The sequence below is a fragment of the Molossus molossus genome, unplaced genomic scaffold (genome assembly GCF_014108415.1).
Source record: "Molossus molossus isolate mMolMol1 unplaced genomic scaffold, mMolMol1.p scaffold_m16_p_1, whole genome shotgun sequence".
In the NCBI taxonomy this organism is placed as follows: Eukaryota; Metazoa; Chordata; class Mammalia; order Chiroptera; family Molossidae; genus Molossus; species Molossus molossus.
Window position 1 is genome coordinate 213,215,457 of NW_023425344.1, and position 10,258 is coordinate 213,225,714.

At 43.5% G+C, this 10,258-nt stretch overlaps 1 protein-coding gene across 2 annotated transcripts in view; it reads right to left on the reverse strand.

Annotated features, from left to right (window-relative positions):
- ARMH4 (armadillo like helical domain containing 4) overlaps nucleotides 1-7,554 on the reverse strand; it is a 116,790-nt gene extending 109,236 nt beyond the window's left edge. For both annotated transcript variants that reach the window (XM_036270041.1, XM_036270034.1), the window contains exon 1: nucleotides 7,473-7,554. The gene's annotated coding sequence lies outside the window, so the exon portion shown is untranslated. The remainder of the gene's footprint in view (nucleotides 1-7,472) is intronic.
- Between the last annotated feature and the right edge of the window lie 2,704 nt (nucleotides 7,555-10,258).

Sequence of the window (10,258 nt, forward strand, 5' to 3'; positions counted from 1 at the left end):
TCGTGCCCAGCTCCCAGCGTCACATGAACGAATCGTCTTAAAAGCAGATCCTCCAGCCCCAGTCAAGCTTTCAAATGACTGTGACCCCTGACACCTTGACTACAACTTCTTAAGAGACCTTCAGCCAGAACCACTCGGTTAAGCTATTCCCAAATTCCTATTGCACAGAAATGGGATGAAATAATAAACATTTACTGCCACCAAGTTTGGAAGCAATTTGTTACACGAAAAGCTTGACTCCACAGTACTCTGGGAGAATACAGAAATGGGCTTGTGGCATGAGGTGCCATGGTGCCAAGTGCAGAAAAGCAACTGCATGTCAGGGATCATACATTTAGCAGCAGCAGAACATCAAAGCCAGAGGTGAGCAGGAGAAATGTAAGCCACCGCTCACCCCCTGCCAAGAATCCTCAGAGACAGTGAGAGAGATGTAGGATCAAGGGTTGAACCAGTGTCATTTAAACAGTAAGTTACATACAGGTAGCTAGCATTGTTTCAAAAGGAGAAAATACAGGAAAGATATTTGACAAAGAGGAAATGGCATGGGCCCAGACATGTCAACATTCCGGGCATTAGTTATCATTTTAGATGAGCCATAAAGCATCCCAGTTCATAGCCAGGTAGCAGATTTGGTAACAGCAGTTGGCCTGCTGCCTCTATTTTCTTTCCCTAAAACAAAAATATATGAGAGCTGTAAAGCATGAGTGCTCACAGTTGATGACATTACACCTTCAGATTTCTGGGCAGACAAATTGAACTATGAAACCCTACATAGTGGAAGATATGTAAAAGCTACAGAACTCTGGTGCATTTCTGATCTGCTCAGACAGCTGCCTTTCCTGAACAAATATTTTTCTAATTCAGTGAAATCTTACTAAACATCCCCGAAGATAGAGGGTGTTTAAAAGCTTAGCCTACGAGATCCCACACTTCTGGATAAAAACCTGGGGTGGGGGGTGGGGCACAAAACCGGCCAGCGTGGTGGCAAGGAAGTTCAGAGGGTCATGGACTGGCCTCAGAAAAATGATTCCTCAATCCTAGCCTTACTGTGTTAAAACTTGCTATGTGATGCTAGCCAATTCCGTTTCTCCTGTGACAAAATGAGGAGTTAAAATAACCTTTGAAATCCCTTCTGCTTCCATAATTCCATTTTCATATTTTATATGACATAAGATAAAAATACAATATTTTCATATCTCACCATTTTGCCATCAAACAGGCAAGGCACCCAAATGATTGAATAAATGCTTCACATTTTGTTTAATATGTTCTGGAACCATGTGGACCAAGAGGAGAATTTCATGACCAAATCAGATCAGGGTGGAGGGGTGCAGGCAAACCTAAAAGATTTACTATAACCTCAATTGCCTTTCCAAAACAGAGCTTTCCTATAAGGTTTTATTTTCACCTAGACCTTGAGCTTCAGAATATTTGTGTGAAAGGAATTCTGTCATGGCTCTAAAAGACTTTCCTTCTGTAATTAAGTGTTGGCCACCTGCTTTTCTAAATCCAATTACTGCAGAAAAAGTGGGGGTGAACTGCTAGCCTAGCCTATGTCTGTGGATTGCAGCCATATGCTCCTTCTCTCCACCATTCAAAACGACGTCTGGACTTTAAAAGAAGCAGAAAAGACAGCCTGTAGAAATGGCAGCAGGGGACATGTCTGCAACTCAGATAAATTGGTAGATGACCTTCAAGTTCCTGGTCTTTCTCCCTCTTTCAAAGCACAGTACAGGTTCCCAGAGCCACTCTCATGAGCTTAGTGTCCCCCATGGGGAGTTGCATAACATTAGAGAATAAATAAGAAAAGACTGACCACTGTCAATTCAATTACAGCATTTCTAAACCTATATAACCATCTGCAACCATATTTTGAAGGCCTTTCCTTTTTGCCTTGACATTGTATCATCCTCTCCCTGGCAAGTGCCTGGCACAGAGGAAGTGCTCAGTAAATACTGGCTGAACAAACAGAGCTGCTTTGCTGGGGGAGGAAGAGGGAGGGGACATTTCATTGCATATTAGAATTCTGTGTCTCAATAATATTAAACTCAATCATAAGAATATTTAATAAACAAACAAAAGAAGATTTCTCTAACTTTTCCTTCACATGGTGACTTTGGATGCTGCTTTCCCTTCAGTATATCAGCAAATTAATTCAAATAAATAAACTCTAGCTGATAGTGGATATTAGCTTCTAATAGCTTAAAAAGCATCCCTTCCAGAGCAAGTCAGTAGCACTTTGTCTATCATTCGCTATCAGGGTATCCTAATGGCTCAGCAGTCCTCTGAACAATTTACTGAATTCCTGCCACCAGCAGGCAGATAAGCCGTCCTGGCAAGTATTATCTTTGACAATCTTAAATGGATACAATCCAGAGTTCGTTTCTTTGTCAAGTCTAGGCGTATTCAAGTTTAAAAGACAAATGAAAGACGACATAAAAAATAAACAAATTAAATAAAGCCTTAGCCATCTTGTTAGACTTAATGAGCCGGGGTTTTTTTAAACACCTGGTCGCTATTTTGCCAATTAAAATTTATACTTCTATTGTTCAGCGTATTACCCAAACGTACACACAAAAGGGGCCCAGCATGTTAAAACATTCTCAGCAGTGACAAAGCTGCTTTTTTCAAATACTTGGGTTGCAGGTATAATATGTAAGAAACATAAGCATTACTCTAAGAGTGCTCAAGACACAGGAAGGCTGTGGAGTTTGCCGCCGCCCCACCCCCATCCCCGCCAAAAAAAACACACACAAAAAACTGGTGATAATCTGCCTGACATTTTTCTTTTCTTAGGATAAACACAAATACCATAAATAGCTGGTGAGATTAGGAAGAAAGCTGCCTAATCTCAGATTGTCATTGTCTATTGGAAGTTACTTGGATGTCCCCTAAAACACACCTTCTTCATCTACACTTTGGTGTCATCTTGAACTCTTTTCTCCTTTACATTTTAGATTCACAACTCCTATGGATCCCTTCCTCATAATATCTCTTGGAATTGTCCCTTCTTGTCACCTCACTGAACTGTTATTATTGTAATTGCCTCTTAATTGATGATTATTTTCAGACTCTTTCCTCTCCAATCCATTTTATACAATCCAGATGGTTTATTCTTAAGAATAAAAATGACAATAATCAATTAAAAATGACTATCACTGGGGATGCTATGTGTCAAGTGTTGTAAGTACCTTAGGTAAATTGTCTCATTTGATTCTAACAGTAACCTAATAAGATATGTACAACCAGTATCCCCATTTCTTTGTTAGATGAGAAAACTACAGGCTGAAAGAGAACTAACTTGCCCATGTGATTGTGTCTGTTTTTGAATGTGTGACTTCTGTCAGACTTCAAGTTCCCTGACTTTGCCACTACAACTCTCTGCTTTCCCAAAACACATTAACTTATTGTGCCCAAACATACAATTGCCAGACTCCGTATCTGTAATGCGACCCCACAGCACTAGTGCCCAGTACAGGCACCATCGCCAGCTGGGCATTTACCCTCTTCTGTGAAATACTCATTTCAGATTCCTAAGTCTTGCTCATGACAGTGCACTAGTCAGAGTTCCCTCCTTCTTCCCTACCCTAGGTATCCACACCCTGGCCCCCCGGGTCACAGCCCTGTTTACTAACTGCTGTTGCAAAACTGCTCTACCCTTCTCTCTTCCCATCCTTCTCTCAGCCTCTCTAGCACAAATGATCATGTCTGTACGTCTTGTCACCTCAAATAAGGTTATGTTCTTTGCGCACAAACACTGATCTTTTAGCTTCCTCTGTTTGCCATATAATTGCTAATAATGGTAGGCACACAGAGGAGGTGTTCAATAAATATTTGCTGGCATGAAGTGAATATAAATAACCATGTAAGAATGTAAAAAAGAACGTGCAGAGCCCTGGCAAGTTGGGCTCAGCGGTTAGAGCGTTGGCCTGCGGTCCACAGAGACCCGGGTTTGGTTCCCGCTAAGGGCATGTACTTTGGCTGCAGTTTGTCCCTGGCCCTGGTCAGGTTGTGCAGGTGGCGGCCACTCGATGTGTCCCTTTCACGTCGATGTTTCTCTCTCTCTCTTCCTCTCTCTCCCTCCCACTCTATCTGAACAAAATATCGAAAAATGTCCTCGGGTGAGGATAAAAAATAAATAAAAATAAGAAAGAATGTGCAGAGTCTCTGTTTTATATTGTAAGATTTCCAATGACATTTCATGGTCTATCCATGTCTAATTGTATGGTTACTTAGTCAATGTGTCATTTTAATTATAGTAATAACTTCTGTATTCTCATTTCTGCTACATTTTAGGCTTTCAGTGTTTATTTCATTTTTAAAACTAGATCAACTGTAACAAGTGACAAGTCTCAGAGCTTTAGATTGACTTGCTTCCCAGTTACCATCTCACCTGTAAAATCCAATTAGTGGTTCTGCGATTGATGAGGGAAATGGAAACTCCTTTCTTTGTTTATGTTTTTATAATCTTTCCTTTTTGTGTTTTTCCTGATCCTCAATGATGAATTTGTCATTGTCTTATCTTTTCTTGTTTTAATCCTAAAGGCCCTCACTGTCAATGCTATTTCATTTGTCTAGAGCTGAGCTTACCAAGACTGTGACCCTATTGACCCAACTGTGGCACACAGCATTAAATTACCTCCTGTCTGATTCACTGTGCTATTGACAACTGTCAGTGGCCTGATACATTGGCTTTAAGATCATCTGGCCCCAGTCATTTTTCACTATAAATTAAGTAGCTGGGATGACAGATGATCCTTTCAGCAGTATGTTCGACCACAGAGGAAGGAGAGAGAATAGAGTAACCACAAAGAAAAGCATAGTCCCCCAGGAGGAAAGCAGCATCAGTCCTGACAGGGGAGTGGGTAAGTAGGCTGGGTCACGATGGTTACTCTGGCAACTACCTGCACAGTGCTTGCCCATTCCTGCAGACCACAGCTAAGTTCTACACATTGAGCCCACAGCTTTATTCCCTGCAATTCAGCACTGGAGACAAATGAAGATGTCTGTGTTCTTCACCCCTCATACACCATCCTATCCCTAGTAAAAAAAAAAAAAAAAAAAAAAGCTAGATTTGGAGATTTAAAAACTGGCTTGAAGTTTCAGCGCTACCTTGGGCAAAATCACTGAAACTCAGTTTTCCTCATTGCAAAATGGAGACAAGAGTGTTTATTCTGTTTTCTTCAAAAGGTGGAAGAGAAACCAAAAATAGTGATACTAGACATGCAAATGGCTTGAAGAAAGTTTTGAGTATCATACAGCTTAAGGCATATTGATGTGGTTCTGACACGCATTCCCCTCAAACTACAGACATGTGAACAATTTTAAGCATCCATAGCATCCTTTTTTTCCACCTAGCTATTTCCATGGAACCTCCCCCTTCAGCTTCTCATGTAGACAAAATGGCCAGTGCATCACCTGATGTTTGCAGAATCCTGCCCTAATCAGTCTTAATCAACAAGCTCTTGTCCATCCATCATAGTTATTTTCATTGACCCAATCTGACACTTCTTCCTGTTCTTTGTGCTTCACAAACCTCATTTGCTTGACAAGATCTCTAAGTACTACCTGCATTTAAGGAGAAGGTAATCAAATCCTCAGGTAGATATTTCAAAGAATAAACATAATATCTAACATTTCAACCTGAAATTTGACTCAGACACTTTTCTTCTAATTACCAAGTAAACACAATAGAAAAAAAAAACAGGATTGACCACATATCTTAATTAAGTGATGAATTTTCATTTTACAGAGATTAAACACAAGTTCCCTTGAACAGCCAGCTTCCCTATTGTAAGAATAAACAAATTTCAATGAACAAAAATACAATTCCATACACAGCTTTTTAAGCAAAAATCTGCTGAATAAACTGTGAAGTACACTTCAGTTGAAGAGTGGAAACAGGTATACCCATCTTCCTCCTTTGGATGCTACACTTAAATTCAGCACCAAACCACATCCGTAATACCAAATTATGATATTGAAAAGTTTAGCATGAAACACCAGACTATAATGGTAAGAAGCTTCCTATGAAAACAAAGACAAATCCACATTTCCCTAATTAGCTCTGTTGCTGTAGCTACATTAGACTCCCTCGGTCTTGGGAGTTTTTGAATAAATGCAATCAATATCAAGTTTGCTGCATAAGTGTTTGGTTCATTCTTATGACAAATATAACAACTCTGCCTTATTCATAAAAATAAGTCTACCCTAAAATCTCTACTGTGTGTAAAAGGAAGTAGCAATGTTCTGGTCCTGTGAAACCTCACCCGGGTTTTGAGTTGCCCGCAAGCCGGTCTGCTGCTCTGTAGGCTCTTGGCTTCAATGAGACTCCTTGGAGCACAACAGCATCACTTGTGACCAGGGAAATATACAAAAAGGAGGGGGAGGCGCGCAATTTCTGGTCCCACGTTTTTCCCCCTGTAGAAGAAATCCTTCAGAGCTCTAAGGATGGTTTTGTGAACCACTCCCTCCTCCCACCCCTTAAGTTTCAAACTAAGATTTCCAAAGAATGAAGGCAGACACTTCAAAACAGTCTCTCTCCTCTCCTCCACATCAGCTCTGGCCTAAAACGAGGTGTCAAGATCCTGGCAGACCTTTGGGATCAGCTTGGAAAGGCAGATTTCTCATCTTTAAGAACTCCAACTCTTAAGAGTCCTTGGCTGCTTCCTCACCAGCCAGGGTTCTACATGTTCTACATGTTCTACACAGGTCAGCTTCCGTCAGTGACCAGGACGCACATGAGACAGCTGGGCACCTCCAGGCAGCACCTCCCAACAACCATCTGGAGTCTCGGGCAGAGCCTGACCTCCGTGTCTAACCCGCAGGCCCTCTTTCCAATTAAGTGACCTTTCCAAGGATCATCCTCCTGCCCCTCGTAGGGGACCGGCCAGGGTCTGAGTAAGGAGGTTTAGTAACATCTCTTCGCTAGGCACTCAGCTGTTTGTTTTTTACAAAGTAACAGAACACATTTCGGTGGCCACCGCAGCCCTCATTCACTCCTCAGCTGCTGGGCACTGTTTGGCACTGGGGACATTGCGATCCATGCTTTGAAGGAGTAAAACCCAGCCTTCGGGAACTTCTCTTTGACTGCTGTGAGATTAGGGGAGAGAGAGAAGAAAGAAAAGCCCACACAAAAGCAGCTAGCCCTGCAAGCTCCGCCAGCACAAAGGCCCATTCGCTGGTGCGGAGCCGAGAGGTTGGGCTGGAGCGAGGAGTGCGGCGAGTCCTCCTCCGAGGCCTGCGCACCGCGCCCAGCGCTCCCGGAGCTGCCCCCGTTCACCCCGCGCCGGGCGCCGCGTTCCGACTGGCTCGCAGGGCGCACGCCTGGCGCGCCCCTGACTGCCGCGCTCCCCGGGCTGCACAGCTCGCGGCGCGACCCCGTGCTGCCCGGGGCTCTGGCTCTGTGTCTGCCCCAGCCCGGGGTCTGCAGCCACGGCCGCCCGAGTGGCAGGAGCCGGGCCCGTCCTCACCTGTGCGCCTTCAGCTGAGCAGCGCGCGGAGAGCAGCGGTGCCTGCGCTCGGCATCCCCGCGGTGGCCCCTGCAGCGGCGGACGCCCGCTCCATGGTCTGGGATGCCAGGGGGAGGGCGCTACGCTTTGTTGCTTATTCATGAGACCGCGGTTACGGCTGAGGATTGGACCGATGGTGTACCCGCCCCGGCTCCGCTGCCACTGACACCCGATGCGGTCGCCCCCCGCCCCTCCCTCCCCATCCACTTCCCCGCCTCTGCTCTTGCCCCGGGCGGGTCCTGCTCAGAGCCAGGCGTCTGAGACCCTTCCCGAAATCCCTGCCCTACTGCCCTTCTTTGAAGCCTGCGCTTCTGCGACAGCTGTCCCTCAGTGATTACCAAGATGAAACCGAGCTCCGTTTTCGCTAGAAGAGCCCGAATTTCTCTGGTCCTCGGATAGGGCAAGGAGCGCAAGTAGGAGGCTGCAGGATGTTCCTTGTGGAAACTACGGTGTAGCAGTGCCCCTAAGTAGGACCCTGTAAAATAGCCCTACTCAAAGTGTTCTCTTCTCAATCAGAGAAGTTGAAAATAAGTGCTAATAAGTAGAGTTTATTGAGCCCTTTACTCCTGCCAGGCACAATGCTAGGTGCTTCCTTCACTCCTCACCTGCTTAATCTACCCAATATCCCGGAAAGACAGATTTTGGCAGGCGAGAATTCTACCACTGAACCACCCATGCACCCAAGATAGATTTTGGTAATCCCCACTTATCAGGGGAGAAAGTCAAGGCTGAGGGCTGTGTAATTTGCTCGAGGTCTAAGGTTAATGTGACCACGGGTTATTCATGACCTTCATTCAAGGACTGTTATCTTTTTCTATTACTAATTGTAGGTAAAAAGAAGTGTCAGGAACCTGGAGGCCCATTCTAGAACAACCCCCACAGCACTTCATATTTGCAACGCACTTTCCATATATATTATCTCTTGTACTTAGTAACGCCTTTCCTTTAAATAGCTGTCTTAGTCCTGTTTTGCAGTTATTTGTAAACACCTCGAAGTGAGAGCAAGGGCTCTTTCACCTTTGACCCCTACATCTAACCAATGCAAAATTGTGCACTGTTATCTTACCTATCCCACCCCTCTTTAGAAGATGATATCTTTGTATTTCTAGGAAGGTAGTCAACAAATAGTTGCTGAATGGAATGTGATTGACTTGAATTAAATCTATAATGTATACTCAATGTAATAAAATGTCATATATTGTACTGTGATCAGGCCTCCTACCTGGATTCAATCTCCAACGGGTGCATAAGTCACACCTGGCCTTACCAAGTTGTGTTTCAACATTTTATTTGTAATTTTATTTTATTTTACTTTATTTGTAAGTCAGTTGTTTGAAACTCAGACCACATCTCATAAAGCCCATGTTATATAGTACGATGAGATTCCCAGCTAGACCATAAAATTGGATCTACTTGACCCAAATGCTGGCAAATAATAGTGCTAATAAAAAACAACCTAATCAATGAGGCTGAATTAGAGGACCAAACAGAATAGAAGACAGAGGAGGAATGAATTCTGGCTCCCAGCTCATCTAGGGCCAGACCTACCCACAAATGAAATAGTCAAAGTTTCTTTGACATCCCTCTCTAACATCCTGGTGTTGTCCTTCTTAGAGACCCATGGTACTGAGTCCCCACTACGGAATTCCACTGCCCACACCTGCCTCACACAAAAAGTTTTTTGTTCTAAAAAATTACCCTTCTCCCATAATAGAATTCCTATTTCCCTTTTCACCAATACACATTATTTCAGCTATGCAGTAAAAGTAAAGTCATCTTATCGGAACTCCTTTTACTAGTATTTATCCTTCCCAAAATGGCTTGTATTGCTTTAACCAATTCTGATGAATGCAGTTTATCTCAACAGCTAATGCTGGTACATGCAGTCACAGTAAGATCCACTCTTCCACCCAGCACTGCACAAACTGTAAATCAGGGAAAGTGTACTACTAGAAGTCAAATCAGTAAATCCTCATGTGATGAACACTCTTCTCCTTTTATAGGTAAAGCATGAAACTATATGTGTGCATCAAAGGGTTTGGGAACACTCAAAACTACAACCAGGGTAAGGAAGCAAGGAAGCTCCAGAAGGCAGTTTTGAGGTTGCCAGATTTAGTAAATAAAAATAGAGGATCTCACCCTGGCTGGTTTGGCTCAGCGGTTAGAGCATCGGCCTGCGGTCCGGAGAGACCCGGGTTCAGTTCCCGCTAAGGGCACGTACTTCGGTTGCAGTTTGTCCCTGGCCCTGGTTGGTCATGCGGTGGCAGCCACTCGATGTGTCCCTTTCACATCGATGTTTCTCTCTCTCTGTCTCTTCCTCTCTCTCCCTCCCACTCTATCTGTACAAAAAATGGAAAAATGTCCTCGGGTGAGGATAAAAAAAAAAATTAAAAAAAAAAATAGAGGATCTCGATTCAGTTTTTGGGACATAATTATGCTAAAAATCATTGCTTGCTTTTCTGAAATTCAAATTTAACTGGGCATTCTGTATTTTATCTGGTCACCTTTACAGTATTAGGTGATTGCTTGGTCCTGGTTGGTAAAAACATTTGCATCAGAAAGGAATTGGTCACATGTAGCAAAGAACAGGACAATCAATCCCAAGTGCCAGGAGTGGACAAGGTCTATTCAAATGCCATCTAGAGCAGAGAGTATTGGAGATGCAGACTTGACCATTAAGGTGTCCTTGGTAAGGCTATCACTAAATTGGGTAGAAATACTTCACAGCTTATCAACTAATTCTCTTT